We start from the raw sequence: 19627 nt of genomic DNA, 5'->3' as shown, positions 1-19627 counted from the left end.
ACATCCAGGTGGCAGGTGGAACAGGGCCTGGTGCTGGATCCTGGGGAGTCTGTGCTGGACCAGGTAGGCACGTGGGGCCAGGTCAGGGGCCCAGCTGGTCTGCACTAGGTGGGTCAGGGCCAGGTGTCTTTATGATAGCTTAGCCTTACTTCCCCCTTTATTTTATTTTAGCTTCCTTATCTGAGAGAAAATATTCAACTTTCGAGTTTCTGAGTTTGGCTTATTTCATTTAGCATGATATTCTCCATTTCTGTCCATTTACCAGAAAATGCTATAATTTCATTTTTATTTATGGCTGAATAGAATTCCATTGTGTATCTATACCACAATTTTCAAAAATCTTGAATAATACACTTTTGAATGAACAGTGGGTCACTGAATTAATCAGGGGAGAAATTTAAAAATTCCTAGAATCAAATGAAAATAGACAACATACCAGAACCTATGGGATGCAGTGAAAGCAGTACTAAGAAGGAAGTTTCTGAGTGGCTGTATTTAAAAAAAAAAAGATCTTAGATAAATAACATAATGATGCACTTCAAAGTCTTAGAGAAAGAGGAACAAACTAAACCCCAAATAAGTAGAAAGAAATGAGAGAGATCAGGGCAGAAATAAATAAAATAGAGATTGAAAGGAATAATGTGAAAGGTATGAAACAAAAAGTTAGTTCTTAGGAAAGAAAATTGATAAACCCTTAGCTAAACTAGTTATAAGAAAGAAGACCCAAATAAGTAAAATTAGAGGTGAAAAAGGTAATATTTCTTTTTTTTTTTTTTTTTTTTTGTGGTGCTGGGGATCGAACCCAGGGCCTTGTGCTTACAAAGCAAGCACTCTACCAGCTGAGCTATCTCCCCAGCAAAAGGTAACATTTCAACAGATACCAGTAAAAGTCATAGGATCATTAGGGAATGCTTTGAAAATCCATATGCCAATAAATTGGAAAATGTAGAAGAAATGGACAAACTTCTAGAAACATGAGCCAAGAGGATTTTTAAAAGCCCTAAATAGATCAATAACAATGAGACTAAAATGTAGTAAGTCTCCCCAAAAAGAAAAGCCCAGGATCAGAAGGATTCATAGCTAAACTTTACCAGACTTCATTCTCCTGACCATGGTATTGGAGATTAGCTAGGGTCTGGTGCATGTTGGGCAAATGTTTTTCTACTGAGCTATATCTCCAACCCCCCCCCCCTTTTTTTTTTTAAGTTGTTGACTTTTCAGACTTTATTGTTTCCACAAATGTTTGTTTCAAATCTTGTTAGCTAGTATTCTTTATTTTAAAACTCAACTACTACTACTAATGATGATAAATACACTCTCAAATGTATTATATCCCAAATTTGGATTTATGTGCATGTATCACGGATTCTCAATTCCACATTTTTTAATGCTTCTTTTCCCAATTCTGTCTAATTAAATAATATCTTATGATAAAGCAAGCTTACATCCAACTTGTTTAATGATATCTTTTTTTTTTTTTTGTAAAACAGTAAGTGATCTGTAGCAAATTCTCAAAAGGATATACTTGCAACATTCCTTTTCTAAGGCTCTGAAAAGCAGCCATAATTGTTCATTTTACAGTTCAACCTTTCTTAAGGTACGTATAGAGGTCAGGTTCCAGAAATAGCTCTATAATGTCTGGTTATTCATTCATGAAGCTTACTTAATATTTGTGTGCCTTATTGGCAAACCATAGGCACAAAATGAATATATATTGAATGAATTAATACACGAACTTTAAAATATTCTGTCATGCTCATACAAATGGTGATATTACATATGAGCTATTTTTAAATGGTTTAGGCAGGAAAATCTTAAGTTATCCTTTTTTTAAATTTATTTTTATTGTAAACAAATGGGATACATGTTTCAGTTTGTACATGGAGTAACAGCATACCATTTGCATATTCATATATTTACATAGAGTAATGATGTTTGATTCATTCCGTTATTTTTTTCCTTCCCCCCCACCGCTCCCACCTCTCTTTTCCCTCTATACAGTCCCTCCTTCCTCCATTCTTGTCTCCCTCCCACCCTCCATTAAGTGTCATCATCCGCTTATCAGTGAGATCATTCCTCTTTTGGATTTTTGAGATTGGCTTATCTAACTTAACATGATATTCTCCAATTTCATCCATTTGCCTGCAAATGCCATAATTTTATTATTCTTTATAGCTGAGTAATATTCCATTGTATATATATACCACAGTTTCTTTATCCATTCATCAATTGAAGGGCATCTAGGTTGGTTCCATAGTCTGGCTATTGTGAATTGAGCCGCTATGAACATTGATGTGGCTGTATCTCTGTAGTGTGCTGATTTTAAGTCCTTTGGATATAGGCCAAGGAGTGGGATAGCTGGGTCAAATGGTAGGTCCATTCCAAGTTTTCTAAGGAATCTCCACACTGCTTTCCAGAGTGGCTGCACTAATTTGCAGTTCCACCAGCAATGTATGAGTGTACCTTTTTCCCCACATCCTCTCCAACACCTACTGTTGCTTGTATTCTTGATAATCACCATTCTAATTGGGGTGAGATGGAATCTTAGTGTAGTTTTGATCTGCATTTCTCTTATTACTAAAGATGGTGAACATTTTTTCATATGTTTGTTGATTGCTTGTAGATCTTCTTCTGTGAAGTGTCTGTTCATTTCCTTAGCCCATTTATTGATTGGGTTATTTGTATTCTTGGTGTAGAGTTTTTTGAGTTCTTTATAGATTCTGGAAATTAGTGCTCTATCTGAAGTATGAGTGGCAAAGATATTCTCCCACTCTGTAGGCTCTTCCTTCGCATTGCTGATAGTTTCCTTTGCTGAGAGAAAGCTATTTAGTTTAAATCTATCCCAGTTGTTGATTCTTGCTTTTATTTCTTGTGCTATGGGAGTCCTGTTGAGGAAGTCTGATCCTAAGCCAACGAGGTGAAGATTTGGACCTACTTTTTCTTCTATAAGATGCAGGGTCTCTGGTCTGATTTCAAGGTCCTTGATCCATTGTGAGTTGAGTTTTGTGCAGGGTGAAAGATGGTTTCATTCTGTTGCATATGGATTTCCAGTTTTCCCAGCACCATTTGTTGAAGAGGCTATCTTTTCTCCATTGCATATTTTTGGCACCTTTGTCTAGTATTAGAAAATTGTAATTATTTGGGTTTGTGTCCGTGTCCCCTATTCTGTACCATTGATCTACCTGTCTATTTTGGTGCCAATACCATGCCGTTTTTGTTACTATTGCTTTGTAGTATAGTTGAAGTTCTGGTATTGCGATACCCCGTTTCATTCTTCCTGCTAAGGATTGCTTTAGCTATTCTGGGTTTCTTATTCTTCCAGATGAATTTCATGATTGCTTGCTCTATTTCTGTGAGGTACGTCATTGGGATTTTAATTGGGAATTCCATTGAATCTGTATAGCACTTTTGGTAGTATGGTCATTTTGACAATATTAATTCTGCATATCCAAGAATGTGGGAGATCTTTCCATCTTCTAAGGTCGTCCTTAATTTCTTTCTTCAGTGTTTTGTAGTTTTCATTGTAGAGATCTTTTACCTCTTTGGTTAGATTGATACCCAAGTATTTTATTTTTTTGAGGCTATTGCAAATGGAGTTGTTTTCCTCATTTCCCTTTCAGCTGTTTTGTTGCTTGCGTATAAAAATGTTTTAGATTTATGTGTGTTGATTTTATAGCCTGCTATTTTGCTGAATTCATTGATGAGGTCTAGAAGTTTTCTGGAGGAGGTTTTTGGATCCTCTAAATATAGAATCATGTCATCTGCAAATAGTGACAGCTTGAGTTCCTCTTTTCCTATTAGTATCCCTTTAATTTCTTTAGTCTGCCTAATTGCTCTGGCTAGAGTTTCGAGGACAATGTTGAATAGAAGTGGTGAAAGAGGACATCCCTGTCTTGTTCCCGTTTTTAAAGGGAATGGTTTCAGTTTTTCTCCATTAAGAATGATGTTGGCCATGGGCTTAGCATAAATAGCCTTTACAATGTTCAGGTATGTTCCTACTATCCCTATTTTTTCTAGTGTTTTGAGCATGAAGGGGTGTTGTATTTTGTCAAATGCTTTTTCTGCATCAGTTGAAATAACCATATGATTCTTATCCTTAAGTCTATTGATATGATGGATTACATTTATTGATTTACGAATGTTGAGCCATCCTTGCATTCCAAGAATGAACCCCACTTGATCGTGGTGCACAATTTTTTTTTTTCTTTTTTTCACAATTTTCTTAATATGTTTTTGGATACGGTTTGCCAATATTTTGTTAAGGATCTATATTCATCAAGGATATTGGTCTAAAATTTTCTTTCCTTGATGTGTCTTTTCCTGGTTTGGGTATGAGGGTGATAATAGCTTCATAGAATGAGTTTGGTAGGGTACCCTCCTTTTCTATTTCCTGGAATACTTTGAGAAGTATTGGAATGAATTCTTCTTTGAAGGTCTTGTAGAACTCGGCTGAGAATCCATCTGGTCCTGGGCTTTTCTTGGATGGTAGATTTTTAATGGCTTCTTCTATTTCATTGCTTGATATTGATCTGTTTAAATTGTGTATGTCCTCCTGATTCAGGGTGGGAGGAGCTTATGTCTCTAGAAATTTGTCAATGTCTTCGGTACTTTCTATTTTGTTGGAATACAGATTTTCAAAGTAGCTTCTCATTATGTTCTGTATCTCAGTGGTGTCTGTTGTGATATTTCCTTTTGCATCATATATTTTAGTAATTTGAGTCTTCTCTCCCCTTCTCTTTGTTAGTGTGGCTAAGGGTTTGTCTATTTTGTTTACTTTCTCAAAGAACCAACTTTTTGTTATGTCAATTTTTTGAATAGCTTCTTTTGTTTCAATTTCATTGATTTCAGCTCTGATTTTATTTATTTCCTGTCTTCTACTACTTTTGCTGTTATTCTGTTCTTCTTTTTCTAGGGCTTTGAGCTGTAATGTTAGGTCATTTAATTGTTGACTTTTCATTCTTTTCTGGAATGCGCTCCATGCAATGAATTTTCCTCTTAGTACTGCTTTCATAGTGTCCCAGAGATTTTGATATGTTGTATCATCATTCTCATTGACCTCTAAGAATTTTTTAATCTCCTCCCTGATGTTTTTTGTTATCCATGTTTCATTCAATAGCATATTATTTAGTCTCCAAGTGTTGGAGTAATTTCCTTTTTTTGCTTTGTCATTGATTTCTACTCTCAGTCCATTATGATCTGATAGAACACAAGGCAGTATCTCTATTTTTTTGCATTTCCTAAGGGCTGCTTTGTGGCATAACATATGGTCTATTTTCGAGAAGGTTCCATGTGCTGCTGAGAAGAAAGTGAATCCGCTCATTGATGGATGGAATATTCTATATATGTCTATTAAGTCTAGGTTATTGATTGTGTTATTGAGTTCTATGGTTTCTTTGGTTAGATTTTGTTTGGAAAATCTATCTAGTGGTGACAGCGGTGCGTTAAAGTCGCCCAGAATTATTGTGTTGTGGTCTATGTGTTTCTTGAAATTGAGAAGGATTTGTTTGATGTACAGGGATGCACCATTGTTTGGGGCATAAATATTTACTATCGTTACGTCTTCCTGATTTATGGTTCCCTTAAGCAGTATGAAATGTCCTTCTTTATCCCTTCTGACTAACTTTGGCTTGAAGTCCACTTTATCTGATATAAGGATGGAAACCCCCGCTTTTTTATTGAATCCATGTGCGTGGTAGGTTTTTACCCATCCTTTCACCTTTAGCCTGTGGATGTCTTTTTCTATGAGATGAGTCTCTTGCAGGAAGCATATTGTTGGGTCTTTCTTTTTAATCCATTCTGCCAGTCTATGTCTTTTGATTGATGAGTTTAGGCCATTAACGTTCAGGGTTATTATTGAGAAATGATTTGTATTCCCAGTCATTTGGCTTATTTTTGGTTTTTAAGTCGGCTTGGTTTCTCCTTTGAGTGGTTTTTCTCTAAGGTAGTTCCTCCCTTTGCTGACCTCCATTGTAGTTTTTCATTTCCTCCTCATGGAATATTTTGTTGAGAACATTCTGTAGCGCAGGCTTTCTATTTGTAAATTCTTTTAACTTTTGTTTATCATAGAAGGATTTTATTTCATCTTCAAATCTGAAGGTTAGTTTTGCTGGGTATAGGATTCTTGGTTGGCAACCATGTTCTTTCAGAGCTTGAAATATGTTGGTCCAGGCCCTTCTAGCTTTTAGAGTCTGGGTTGAGAAGTCTGCTGCTATCCGTATTGGTCTCCCCCTATATGTAATCTGATGCTTTTCTCTCACGGCCTTCAAAATCCTATCTTTATTTTGAATGTTAGGCATTTTCATTATAATGTGCCTTGGTGTGGATCTGTTGTGATTCTGTGCATTTGGTGTTCTGTAAACCTCTTGTATTTGATTTTCCATTTCATTCTTCAGGTTTGGGAAATTTTCTGATATTTTTTCATTGAATAGGTTGTTTATTCCTTTGGTTTGTATCTCTGTGCCTTCCTCAATCCCAATAATTCTTAAATTTGGTCCCATAGTTCTTGGAGATTCTGTTCATGATTTCTTACCATCTTCTCTCTTTGGGTGACTTTATTTTCAAGATTCAATATTTTGTCTTCATTGTCTGAGGTTCTGTCTTCCAAGTAGTCTAGTCTGTTGGTTATGCTTTCCATTGAGTTTTTTATTTGGTTTATTGTCTCCTTCATTCAAGGATTTCCATTTTTTTTTTTTTTTGAGAATCTCTGTCTCTTTGTTGAAATGATCTTTTGCTTCCTGCAGGTGCTCTTTCAGCTTATTGGTATGATCATTCATTGCCTGCATTTGCTCTCTCATCTCATCCTTTGCTTTGGGAATCATCTTAATCATGTATAATCTGAAGTCCTTTTCTGACATTTCTTCTAACATACTGTCATTGATTCTATTACTATAGAATCTAGATTTGTTTGGATCATTTTCTTCCCTTGTTTTTTCATGTTGTTCATGTATCTCCCCTTTAGCGCTGCAGATCGGGATATGCGGGTTTCCCCCTATAGGCTTATAGTGGCCCTATAGGTTTCCAAAACCCTTTCTTTAAGGGGAGATCAATATTAGCAGTGCCCAAATCAGACACTATGCAATCCTAGACCAAATATCTCCAACCCTTTTATTTGAAGACAGAGTCTTGATAAGTTGTGCATGCTGCTGGCCTTGAACCTGTGTTCCTCCTGCCATAGCCTTCTAAGTAGCTGGGATTACAGTTGTTCCCCCTGCTGCCCCCAGATGCCTGACTAGGACTCTGATGTCTCAGGAAATAAAAGCAAGAATTGACTAATAGAATTACATCAACTTAAAAAAATTCTATACTGCAAAGGAAACAGACAACAGAGTGAAAAGACAGTGTACAGAATGGGAGAAAATTTTTGGTAGATATTCATCCAAGGATTAATATCTGGGACATTCAAAGAATTCAAGAGACAATAAAATAATAATTCAGTTAAAAAATGGGCTAATGATCTGAACAGACACTTCTCATATAAAGTAAAAATGGCCAATAATTGTATTAAAATATTCAATATCTTTAGCCATCAGGAAAGTGTGGGGGTGGCTAAGGAAGAATAGAGTTACTTTAGGTAGAGGGGATGAAGGGAAGGGAGGGGTTGTGGGGATGGGTAGGACATGTCAATGAATCACACATTATTACCCTATTGCACATATGTAACTATACAACTGGTGGGATTCTGCATCATATATAACCAGAAGGATGAGAAATATACTCCAGGAATAGTATCATTATACATTATACTATATAATATATCAAAGTACATTCTCCTGTCATGTATAACTAATTAAAACATAAAAAATAATAAAATTTAAAAAAAATTACACTGAGATTTTTATCTTACCCCAGCCAGAATGGTTATTTATTTTCCTTGTTTGTTTTTTTCTTTCTCCTTCCCTCACTTTTTCTTTGTTTCCTGATGATTGAATGAATCTAGGGGTGCTCTACTACTGACGTCAAATCCCCCACCCTTTTTAGTTTTTATTTTGAGACAGGGTCTCTCACTAAATTGCCCAGACGGGCCTCAAACTTGTGATATTCTCTTCTCAGTCTCCTGAGAAACTGGAATTACAGGCGTATGTCACCCCCAGCTCAGAATGGTTGTTTAAAAAAAAAAAATGAACAAGCACAGAAGCAAAACAAAACAAAGAATGGCAAATGCTGGTGAGGATGTAGAGAAAAAGGAACTCTTTACATTATAGGAATGTAAATTAGTATGACCACTATGGAGTTTCCTCAAAAAACTAAAAGTAAAAGTAGGGTATGATCAGGTTATACCACTCCTGATCCGAAAGGTTAATATCATTCATTAATCTTAAAGAAATGAAGTTAGTACAGAGAAGAGATACCTGCATTATCTGAGGTATTATTCACAATAATCAAGTTATGGAATCAGCTTACTTGCCCATCAATACGTGAATGGATAAAGAAATACAGTATATATACACAATAGAATATTATTCAGCTATAAAGAAAAAAATGAAATCCTGTCATTAGCAGGAAAATGGATGGAACTGGAGGACATCACATTGAGTGAAATAAGTGAGATGCAGAAAGACACGTATCACTTATTTTTCCTCATATGTAGGAAATTAAAAAAAAAAAAAAAGATAACCTGGAAGTAGAAGTAGAAGAGAGACTATTAGGGAAGGAGGAGGGGAAGGGCGGGTTGAGAGGGCAAGAGCAGATAGAAGAGAGGATGGAATGATTAAAACATTATACACACACACACACATATATGTATGCATGTATGTTATGCATATATACGCATGCATTATAGAAAGGTCACAGTGAAACCATGTTAATATGTTAATTATTATAGTTAGAAATGAAAATAAATAAGTTAGCCTTTATATATTAAAAAAAGAAATTTGGATGGGAGGAATGATGGGCTTGGTGGTTCTGGGAAGGAGAAAAGAGAGGTATGATGTTGTAACTCAGGAGAGTTGCATATTTGTTGACTGACTACAAATGTTTGGATCGGTGTTTCCCAAAGTATGTCAAGCATACCACTGTTGGTATGTGAGATGATTTTTTTATGTACCATTTTAAGTGGTACTTGAAGGTATATTTAAAATTTTTGACTCTAATGTGTACTTGAAAAGCACATCTAGCATTTATAATGTTATAAAAGTAATGTTACAAGTTCCATTTGAAATAAACTTACTTCAGTAGAAAAGGTGAATTAACTTAAAGAAAAATAATTAAAGCAGTACAGGTAGTTTATAGATGGGTTACACAAATATCTGAAATTTAGGAAATACATACTTAGGGCACTTAAGTTCCTTTTTAAGTCTCATTCTTTCTCAATCTTCATCTTTGCCTCTTCTTCCTCATCCCTTCTTTTCCCTTTTTCTTCCTTGTTCTTGCTCCTCTCCTCTTCTTCCTCTTGTTCCTCCTCCTCCTTTTTCTTCCTTTTCTCCTGTCACTGAGGATTGAACCCAGTGGTGCTCTATCACTGAGCTGCATCCTCACCTCGTTTTTATTTTGAGTCAGGGTCTCACTAAATTGACCAATATGGCCCTGAACTTAGCCCCCTGAGTCACTGGGACTCCAGGCATGCATCACTATACCTGGCTATTTTCTTTACCTTCTTAGAGTACACCTCCCACCAATATTTACTGATTCTCTTCTTGACTGCCCATATCTTTTCTTCTCTGAATTCTATATGTTGACTTGGGATTGTATTGTCACTTGTTTATGTTTCTATTTTTTTATCGTCTTTTTTTCCTTTTGAATTATCTTTTTAAAAATTAAAAAAAATTGTTATTAGTTATACATGACTATAGAAAGTGTTTTGACATATTATACATTTATAGAGTATAACTTCCCATTCTTCTGGTTGTATGTGATGTGGAATTACGTTGTTTATTTATATATGCATGGAAAGTAATGTCTGATTCACTCTACTATTTTTCCTAAGTTTTATCTCTTCAACAAGATTTTCAGTCATCTTCCACTTCCTCCCACCTTAACACACACAGACATATATACACATACACAGACACACACACACACACACACACACACACACCCCTATCCTCTTTGGAAGTGTATGCGCCTCAGGACCTGCTGGAATCTTTGCAACGCTGGGGTCTATAGGAAGGTGGAAAAGCTACACATGGACTAGTAGCTAGTAGGGTAGAACTTAAAACTGCTAGGAGATCAAGACAATTCCAGGCACACTGTCCAAAGATAATGACAATTATAGAACCAGGGTCAGATAGCTGTCAGGATGAGTAGGTCAGGCATAATGAAGAGGACATAACAGCAAGTGCTTCTGGGTAGCAGTCTATGTCCATGAATAACCAGGTGAGGGAATCTGCATACATTTAATTAGACCATCACTTACCTGCTTGGTTCTGAGAAGGAGATGTCTAGCCTCAGGAAGGAGGTCTGCCAGATGAGGTAGGTATCCAGATCTTCCATAACCACCTGGAAGAGTGCTGGTTCCCAGAGGCTTATTTTAGTGAAAAGGACTTGTCAGATTTGGATTTCAATCCTAGCTTCATGTAGTTATGAGGTATCAGTTTCTCACCTATAAAATGTGGACAATAATTCCAAATAATAATTAACTAACTGGTTAATTAATTACATGTGATAAAACCCTAATATAATAATGAAGAGTATTGGTTATAATACTTTAGTTATTAATGTAGTTAAAAAAGAGCAGAGAATTCTAATAAAGGGACCAGGGAGTGACAGGTAATGACTTTACAAGTTACAAGCATAGTAACTTGAGTTATGGCCAATAATAGGATAAACCCCTGTATTGTCTCAAGTCAATGGTAGAATGAACTGGTGATGTAAATCAATGTCAATCATCCACTACCATGAAGTGTCATTGTTATTTCTAATGTAACTAGGTCACATGGGATCCCAGATAAAAATCACACCACTGTAATCAGAATATTGGAGCAGTTTTGAGTGCTTTTTTTTTTAAAAGTAATATGTAGAAAATGAAGAGGACTAATCCCATACATTATTAAATATATTTGGTCATTTGTTTAGCAAATATGTACTGAATGTCTATATGATCAAGGCACTATGATAAGAGAGGGATGGTGGTGAATAATACAGGGACTGTAGTCTCTATTTTATGGAAACAAGCAGCTCACATCTCAGTTATTTAATTATAATTGTGATACATGCTACATATAGTGCAGGTTGCTAGCAATGCATGAAAAAAGGGGAACCTGATGTAATTTAGAGGTGGTTGTTAGGATATTTATACTGAGATCTGGAAGTGGATAGAAGTTAGTTGGGTGAAGTAAGAGAGACAAGAGCATTATAAGAAGAAAGAGCATGTGCTAATGCCCTGAGGTTGAAGAGGCATGGGTTTCCCAGAATTAAGAGGTTTTCAGTGTGCCTGGAGAAGGATCAGTGTTGGAGAGTGTGACTGGTCATGTGGACAAAGGCTGGAAAGGCGAGCCTTCTGGGTGATATTAAGAAGTTTGGATTGTTCCTTTTACAAAACAAGAGAAGCTGATGCATATTAGTGAAATGACTTCAGCGATCACTCTGGCAGAATGGATAGGGAGAGACAAGTTCAGGAGCCATCATAGTACTCCAAGTAAGAAATGGTAGAGGTTTACACTAAGGTGGTGGCTGCAGATGGGAGATGCAGACCAATTTGACAGATGTAAAATAGCTCCCTTGGGGATAGAGGCTACTTCTCAGAGAGATGAAAAGCCAAAATTTTAAAGTGTTATTAGGAAGAGTATATTGGCTGGTGTTCTTCTATCTCCCCAGAGAAGGAAAGGAAAAATTCATTTGGCAATTAAATGAGGGAGAATTTGGGATTCTTATTATAGATACAGAACTGCCAATAAAAACTATGATTTTTATATGAGGAGCTTTTAAGAGAGATATAAACCCTGGAGACAAGAAATGACCTCTTGAACTATTTTCTACTTTATATTATATTATTGCTCAGTAAATTTGCTTAGAGCATTATAATCTCTTATGAACACTAGAATATATTATATTTAAAAGTCCTCATAATCTTGAGCACTGAGCATTCCCAGAAGTTATGAAGAAGCACTTTCACATTTATCAGTGTGAGAAAGTTAAGGCAGACCCTGCTGGCTGGGCACAATGAGGCTTTGGTGTTCTGTTGAATGCAAATATCAACACTGGCAAAGCCATACTGTGATCATGGTGGATTAAGAGGAAAATAAGACCACTCAGTAATTATGTTCAAACACAGACAAAAACACGATCTTTATCCAAATCATAATAACAGCCAAATATCTCCATATCCTGGGTGATATGGATGACTACTTTTTTTTTTTTTTTTTTTAACCAATGACAGCTTTGGCCTTACTCCTCACCTTCTAGATAAGAATTATTAAGATATCCAGTCATAGACTTAACGGTGTTATTCCACCATCTGATAACAGTCCAATCCAGAGCAAAGCCGTGATTTCTGGAATTCTCCCTTAGTTCGCCCAACACAAGCCCAAATCCTGTAGTAAGTCCTTTGAATTCCTCTCAGTGCAGTGCGCCATGGTTCCTCTTGAAGTGTGTTCTCTGTTATTGCAACAAGTGAAGAAAACCAGCTGCATTTGACTGTGGTGTATTTCTACTGGCTTTTGGCTGTAAGTCATAGACAAATGTAGGGAATGGTCTGTGAGTTTTGTTCCCTTTATGCTATTAGAATAAAAACTTTTGAGTTTTACATGTTCTACTATAGCATACAGTTGACAGTCTTCCAATTTCTTATATGTTATCTTTTTTTTCTTTTTTTTTGGTACAGGGGGTTAAACCCAGGGGTGTTTAACCATTGAGCCATATCCCTGGTCCCTTTTAAAATTTTATTTAGAGTTGCTTAGGACCTCACTAAGTTGCAGAGGCTTGCTTTGATCTCATAATTCTCCTGCTTCAGCTTCCTGGGCTGCTGGGATTGCAGGTGTGCACCACTGTCCTTGGTTTATGTGATGTTCTGATATCTGTAAATTCACAACATTCTGGTCAGGAATATTTGTTGAAACGTTAAACCCTCTTCTTTTTGTCTTTTTTTTGTTTTCTTTTTTTTTAATCAGGGGAAACATAATTGTTGACAAAAATCATTGGTTACCATTTTTTTTAATATGTGAAAACCATTATGCAAATTGATGATATAAAAATGTAACACTTTTAACAATTTGAATAAATCATAGTGCTTGCTTGTTATGAGGTTTTTCTATTTGTAGCAGAACTGGCCTTTTTGTGTGCATAAGATTCTTAGTTTGTCACATCTGTGAGGCAATTCCCAAAGGAACTTTCGTCTTGCATATCCATGGATGAGTATTCATGGATGATGCTCATGCTCCATTACCTGTGTCTGGGCAAACTGCTGACTAGTGATTTCTTATACTAGTTTTCTCTTTTAGCTAATTCCGTATGTAGAACACTGAACTCAGCAACATCTCGAACACAGATTTGGGATAGAGTTTTAGAGAACTCTGGCCCTTTCTATGTACTTTCATTAGGTGACTCTCAGAGTTTGAGGGATGTTGCTGTAGGGAGACAACTGCAGTGTTAGTCAGAAATCTATTTCAAGCCAGGAGTGATGGCACATGCCTGTAATCCCAGTGGCTCTGGAGGCTGAGGCAGAAGGATCATGAGTTCAAAGCCAGGCTCAGCAAAAGTGAGATGCTAAGCAACTCAGTGAGACCCTGATTAAATTAAATTAAAGTAAATACAAAATAGGGCTGGGGATGTGGTTCAGTGGTTGAATGTCCCTGAGTTCAATTCCCGTTGGCTCCCTCCAAAACCAGCCCCCTCATTTCAGAATTACACAACCCTCTCTGCAACTGTATTCCATACCAGTGAAAAATAAATGCTCACAACGAACAAACCCATAATTTTCATTTACCTATCGTTTCATCTGTTTATGTAATAAAAGTGACTGTGTACTCATTACTCAGATGCTTTTCTTAAGTCAGTGCACCGCCCCCATTTTCTTGATGGAAGCCCTCCCTTCTGTGAGTCAGTAGCAGGCAGGGAAGGTCAGGGAGCCAATGGAACAAGGCAGCAGAGGATCATTACATGACACGGGTTGCTAAATTCCACTGTATCATTCTTTGCTCTTCTTTAGAGATCAAAATGACATTGGAATAAAAGAGAAGGTGTGAGAAAGAACCCCCCCTTTTTTTGCAGCTACAACTGTTATTATTTCATATTATTTCTTCCTACATGGTATTTCATATCTTGACAGCTCCAAAGGATGTCACCTCATATTGACAACAGGGAAAAAAAAAAAAAAAAGTATGTAGAAATGATTAAACATGAGCAAGATTTTGAGCATCTTACAGGAAATAATGTCTATTTTGTTTCATGAGAAAATATAAACATTGTTTTAATAATTTAAACATTTGAATTGTCATAAACAGATATTAAATGTATTTGTTAAAATGTTTATGATTCATTAATTCTCAATTATTAAATGTTAATTGATAAAAACATCAGATTTGTTATTAAATTTAGATTGGTTTTATAACGTGGGAACTTACTTTTTTTTTTTTTTTTTTCTGTTATTTTTTCCCTTCCCCCCACCCCTCCCACCCCTCTTTACCCTCTATACAGTCCTTCCTTCCTCCATACTTGCCCCCCTCCCTAACCCTAACTGTAACCCTAACACTAACCCTTCCCTCCCCCCCATTATGTGTCATCCTCCACTTATTAGCGATATCATTCGTCCTTTGGCTTTTTGAGATTGGCTTATCTCACTTAGCATGATATTCTCCAATTTCATCCATTTGCCTGCAAAGGCCATAATTTTATCATTCTTTATGGCAGAGTAATATTCCATTGTATATATATATATATATATATATATATATATATATATATATATATATATATATACCACAGTTTCTTTATCCACTCATCAATTGAAGGGCATCTAGGTTGGTTCCACAGTCTGGCTATTGTGAATTGAGCAGCTATGAACATTGATGTGGCTGTGTCTCTGTAGTATGCTGATTTTAAGTCGTTTGGGTATAGGCCAAGGAGTGGGATAGCTGGGTCAAATGGTGGTTCCATTCCAAGCTTTCTGAGGAATCTCCACACTGCTTTCCAGAGTGGCTGCACTAATTTGCAGCCCCACCAGCAATGTATGAGTGTACCTTTCTCCCCAATTCCTCGCCAACACCTGTTGTTGCTCGTATTCTTGATAATCGCCATTCTAATTGGGGTGAGATGGAATCTTAGGGTAGTTTTGATTTGCATTTCTCTTATTACTAGAGATGTTGAACATTTTTCCATATGTTTGTTGACTGCTTGTAGATCTTCTTCTGTGAAGTGTCTATTCATTTCCTTAGCCCATTTGTTGATTGGGTTATTTGTATTCTTCGTGTAGAGTTTTTTGAGTTCTTTATAGATTCTGGAGATTAGTGCTCTATCTGAAGTATGATTGGCAAAGATATTCTCCCACTCTGTAGGCTCTTTTTTCGCATTGCTGATAGTTTCCTTTGCTGAGAGAAAGCTTTTTAGTTTGAATCTATCCCAGTGGTTGATTCTAGCTTTTGTTTCTTGTGCTATGGGAGTCTTGTTAAGGAACTCTGATCCTAGACCAACAAGGTGAAGATTTGGACCTACTTTTTCTTCTATAATCTGCAGGGTCTCTGGTCTGATTCCAAGGTCCTTAATCCATTTTGAGTTTAGTTTCGTGCATGGTGAGAGATATGGGTTTAGTTTCATTCTGTTGCATATGGATTTCCAATTCTCCCAGCACCATTTGTTGAAGACGCTATCTTTTCTCCATTGCATATTTTTGGCCCCTTTGTCTAGTATGAGAAAATTGTATTTATTTGGGTTTGTGTCCGTGTCCTCTGTTCTGTACCATTGATCTACCTTTCTATTTTGGTACCAATACCATGCCGTTTTTGTTACTATTGCTTTGTAGTAGAGTTGAAGATCTGGTATTGCAATACCCCCTGTTTCACTCTTCCTGCTAAGGATTTCTTTAGCTATTCTGGGTTTCTTATTCTTCCAGATGAATTTCATAATTGCTTGCTCTATTTCTGTAAGGTACGTCATTGGGATTTTAATTGGAATTGCATTGAATTTGTATAGCACTTTAGGTAGTATGGCCATTTTGACAATATTAATTCTTCCTATCCAAGAACATGGAAGATCTTTCCATCTTCTAAGGTGTTCTTTAATTTCTTTCTTTAGTATTGTATAGTTCTCATTGTAGAGGTCTTTCACCTCTTTTGTGAGATTGATTCCCAAGTATTTTATTTTTTTCGAGGCTATTGTGAATGGGGTAGTTTTCCTAATTTCTCCTTCTGAAGATTCATCACTTATGTATAAAAATGCGTTGGATTTATGGGCATTGATCTTGTAACCTGCTACTTTACTGAATTCACTTATGAGTTCTAAGAGTTTTCTGGTGGAATTTCCAGGTTCCTCTAAATATATAATCATGTCATCAGCGAACAGGGATAGTTTGAGTTCTTCTTTTCCAATTCGTATCCCTTTAATTTCTTTGGTTTGTCTAATTGCTCTGGCCAGAGTCTCAAGAACGATGTTGAATAGAAGTGGTGAAAGAGGGCATCCCTGCCTTGTTCCAGTTTTTAGGGGGAATGCTTTCAGTTTTTCACCATTTAGAATGATATTAGCCACGGGCTTAGCATAAATGGCCTTTACAATGTTAAGGAATGTTCCCACTATCCCTATTTTTTCTAGTGTTTTGAGCATGAAGGGGTGCTGTATTTTATCAAATGCTTTTTCTGCATCTATTGAAATAATCATGTGATTCTTGACTTTAAGTCTATTAATATGGTGAATTACGTTTATTGATTTCCTGATGTTGAACCAACCTTGCATACCTGGGATAAAGCCCACTTGATCATGGTGCACTATCTTTTTAATATGTTTTTGTATGCGATTTGCTAAAATTTTGTTGAGAATTTTTGCGTCGATGTTCATTAAGGATATTGGTCTGAAATTTTCTTTCCTTGATGAGTCTCTGTCTGGTTTAGGTATCAGTGTGATATTGGCTTCATAGAATGAGTTTGGGAGGGTTCCCTCCTCTTCTATTTTATGGAATACTTTGAGAAGTATTAGAGTGAGCTCTTCTTTAAAGGTTTTGTAGAACTCGGCTGAGAACCCATCTGGTCCCGGACTTTTCTTTGTTGGAAGGCTTTTGATGACTTCTTCTATTTCAGTACTTGAAATTGGTCTATTTAAATTGTTTATGTCCTCCTCGTTCAGTTTAGGCAATTCATATGTCTCTACAAACCTGTTGATGTCTTCGAAATTTTCTATTTTGTTGGAGTATAGATTTTCAAAATAGCTTCTAATTATGTTTTGTATTTCAATCCTGTCTGTTGTGATATTTCCTTGTTCATTTCGAATTTTAGTGATTTGGGTTTTCTCTCGTCTTCTCTTTGTTAGTGTGGCTAAAGGTTGATCAATTTTGTTTATTTTTTCAAAGAACCAACTATTTTGTCAATTTTTTGTATTGCTTCTTTTGTTTCAATTTCATTGATTTCAGCTCTGAGTTTAACTATTTCCTGTCTTCTACTACTTTTGGTGCTGTTCTGTTCTTCTTTTTCTAGGGCTTTGAGCTGTAGTGTTAGGTCGTTTATTTGTTGAGTTTTACTTCTTTTATTAAATGCGCTCCATGAAATAAATTTCCCTCTAAGTACTGCTTTCATAGTGTCCCAGAGATTTTGATATGATGTTTCTTTGTTCTCATTTACCTCTAAGAATTTTTTAATTTCCTTCCTAATATCTTCTGTTATCCATTCATCATATAATAGCATATTGTTTAATCTCCAGATGTTGGAATAGTTTCTGTGTTTTACTCTTTCATTTATTTCTTACTTCAATCCATTATGATCTGATAGAATACATGCTAGTGTCTCTATCTTCTTGTATTTGCTAACATTAGCTTTGTGGCATAATATATGGTCTATTTTAGAGAAGGATCCATGTGCTGCTGAGAAGAAAGTGTATTCGCTCTTGGTTGGATGGTATATTCTATAAATGTCCGTTAAGTCTAAATTATTGATTGTGTTATTGAGATCTATGGTTTCTTTGTTCAATTTTTGTCTGGAAGATCTGTCCAGTGGTGAGAGAGGCGTGTTAAAATCACCTAGTATTATTGTGTTATGGTGTATTTGGTTTCTGAAATTGAGAAGGATTTGTTTGACATACATGGATGAGCCACTGTTTGGGGCATAGATGTTTATGATTGTTATATCTTGCTGATTCATGCTTCCCTTAAGCAGTATGAAATGACCTTCTTTATCCCTTCTGACTAACTTTGGCTTGAAGTCCACACTATCGGAAATGAGGATGGATACTCCAGCTTTTTTGCTGAGTCCATGCGCATGGTATGTTTTTCCCCATCCTTTCACCTTTAGTCTATGGGTATCTTTTTCTATGAGGTGAGTCTCTTGCAGGCAACATATTGTTGGATCTTTCTTTTTAATCCAATCTGCCAGTCTATGTCTTTTGATTGATGAATTCAGGCCATTAACATTCAGGGTTATTATAGAGATATGATTTGGTTTCCCGGTCATTTGGTTCATTTTTTAAATTTTATTTATTTATTTGTTTGACACAACTTGTTTCCTCCTTTATTTGACAACTCCTTTAGGATAATTCCTCCCTTTGCTGATTTGCTGCTTTGTTTTTCATCTGTTCCTCATGGAATATTTTGCTGAGAATGTTCTATAATGCTGGCTTTCTTTTTGTAAATTCTTTTAGTTTTTGTTTATCATGGAAGGATTTTATTTCATCGTCCAATTTGAAGGTAAGCTTTGCTGGGTATAAGATTCTTGGTTGGCATCCATTTTCTTTCAGGGCTTGAAAAATGTTGTTCCAGGCCCTTCTAGCTTTTAGGGTCTGGATTGAAAAGTCTGCTGATATCCGTATTGGTTTCCCCCTGAATGTAATTTGGTTCTTTTCTCTCACAGCCTTTAAAATTCTGTCTTTATTTTGTATGTTAGGTATTTTCATTATAATGTGCCTTGGTGTGGGTCTGTTGTAATTTTGTGTATTTGGAGTCCTATAAGCCTCTTGAACATGATTTTCCATTTCATTCTTCAGATTTGGGAAATTTTCTGATATTATTTCATTGAATAGGTTGTTCATTCCTTTGGCTTGTTTCTCTAGGCCTTCCTTAATCCCAATAATTCTTAAATTTGGCCTTTTCATGATATCCCATAGTTCTTGTAGATTCTGTTCATGATTTCTTACCATCTTCTCTGTTTGTTCAACTTAGTTTTCAAGGTTAAATATTTTGTCTTCAATGTCTGAGGTTCTGTCTTCCAGGTGTTCTATCCTATTGGATATGCTTTCTATGGAGTTCTTAATTTGGTTTATTGTTTCCTTCATGTCAAGGATTTCTGTTTGGTTTTTTTTCAATATCTCTAACTCTTTATTGAAATGATCTTTTGCTTCCTGTATTTGCTCTTTTAACTGTCGATTGGTGCGATCATTCAATGCTTGCATTTGCTCTTTCATCTCATCATTTGCTTCTCTGATCATTTTAATTATGTACATTCTGAACTCCTTTTCTGTCATTTCTTCTGCCATGCTGTCACTGGGTTTTATTGATGTAACATCTAGATTTGTTTGCAGCATTTTCTTTCCTTGTTTTCTCATATTGTTCAGGTATCAGTGGACC

The sequence above is a fragment of the Sciurus vulgaris genome (genome assembly GCF_902686455.1).
Source record: "Sciurus vulgaris genome assembly, chromosome: 16".
Classification (NCBI taxonomy): domain Eukaryota; kingdom Metazoa; phylum Chordata; class Mammalia; order Rodentia; family Sciuridae; genus Sciurus; species Sciurus vulgaris.
This window is presented reverse-complemented; position numbering follows the sequence as displayed.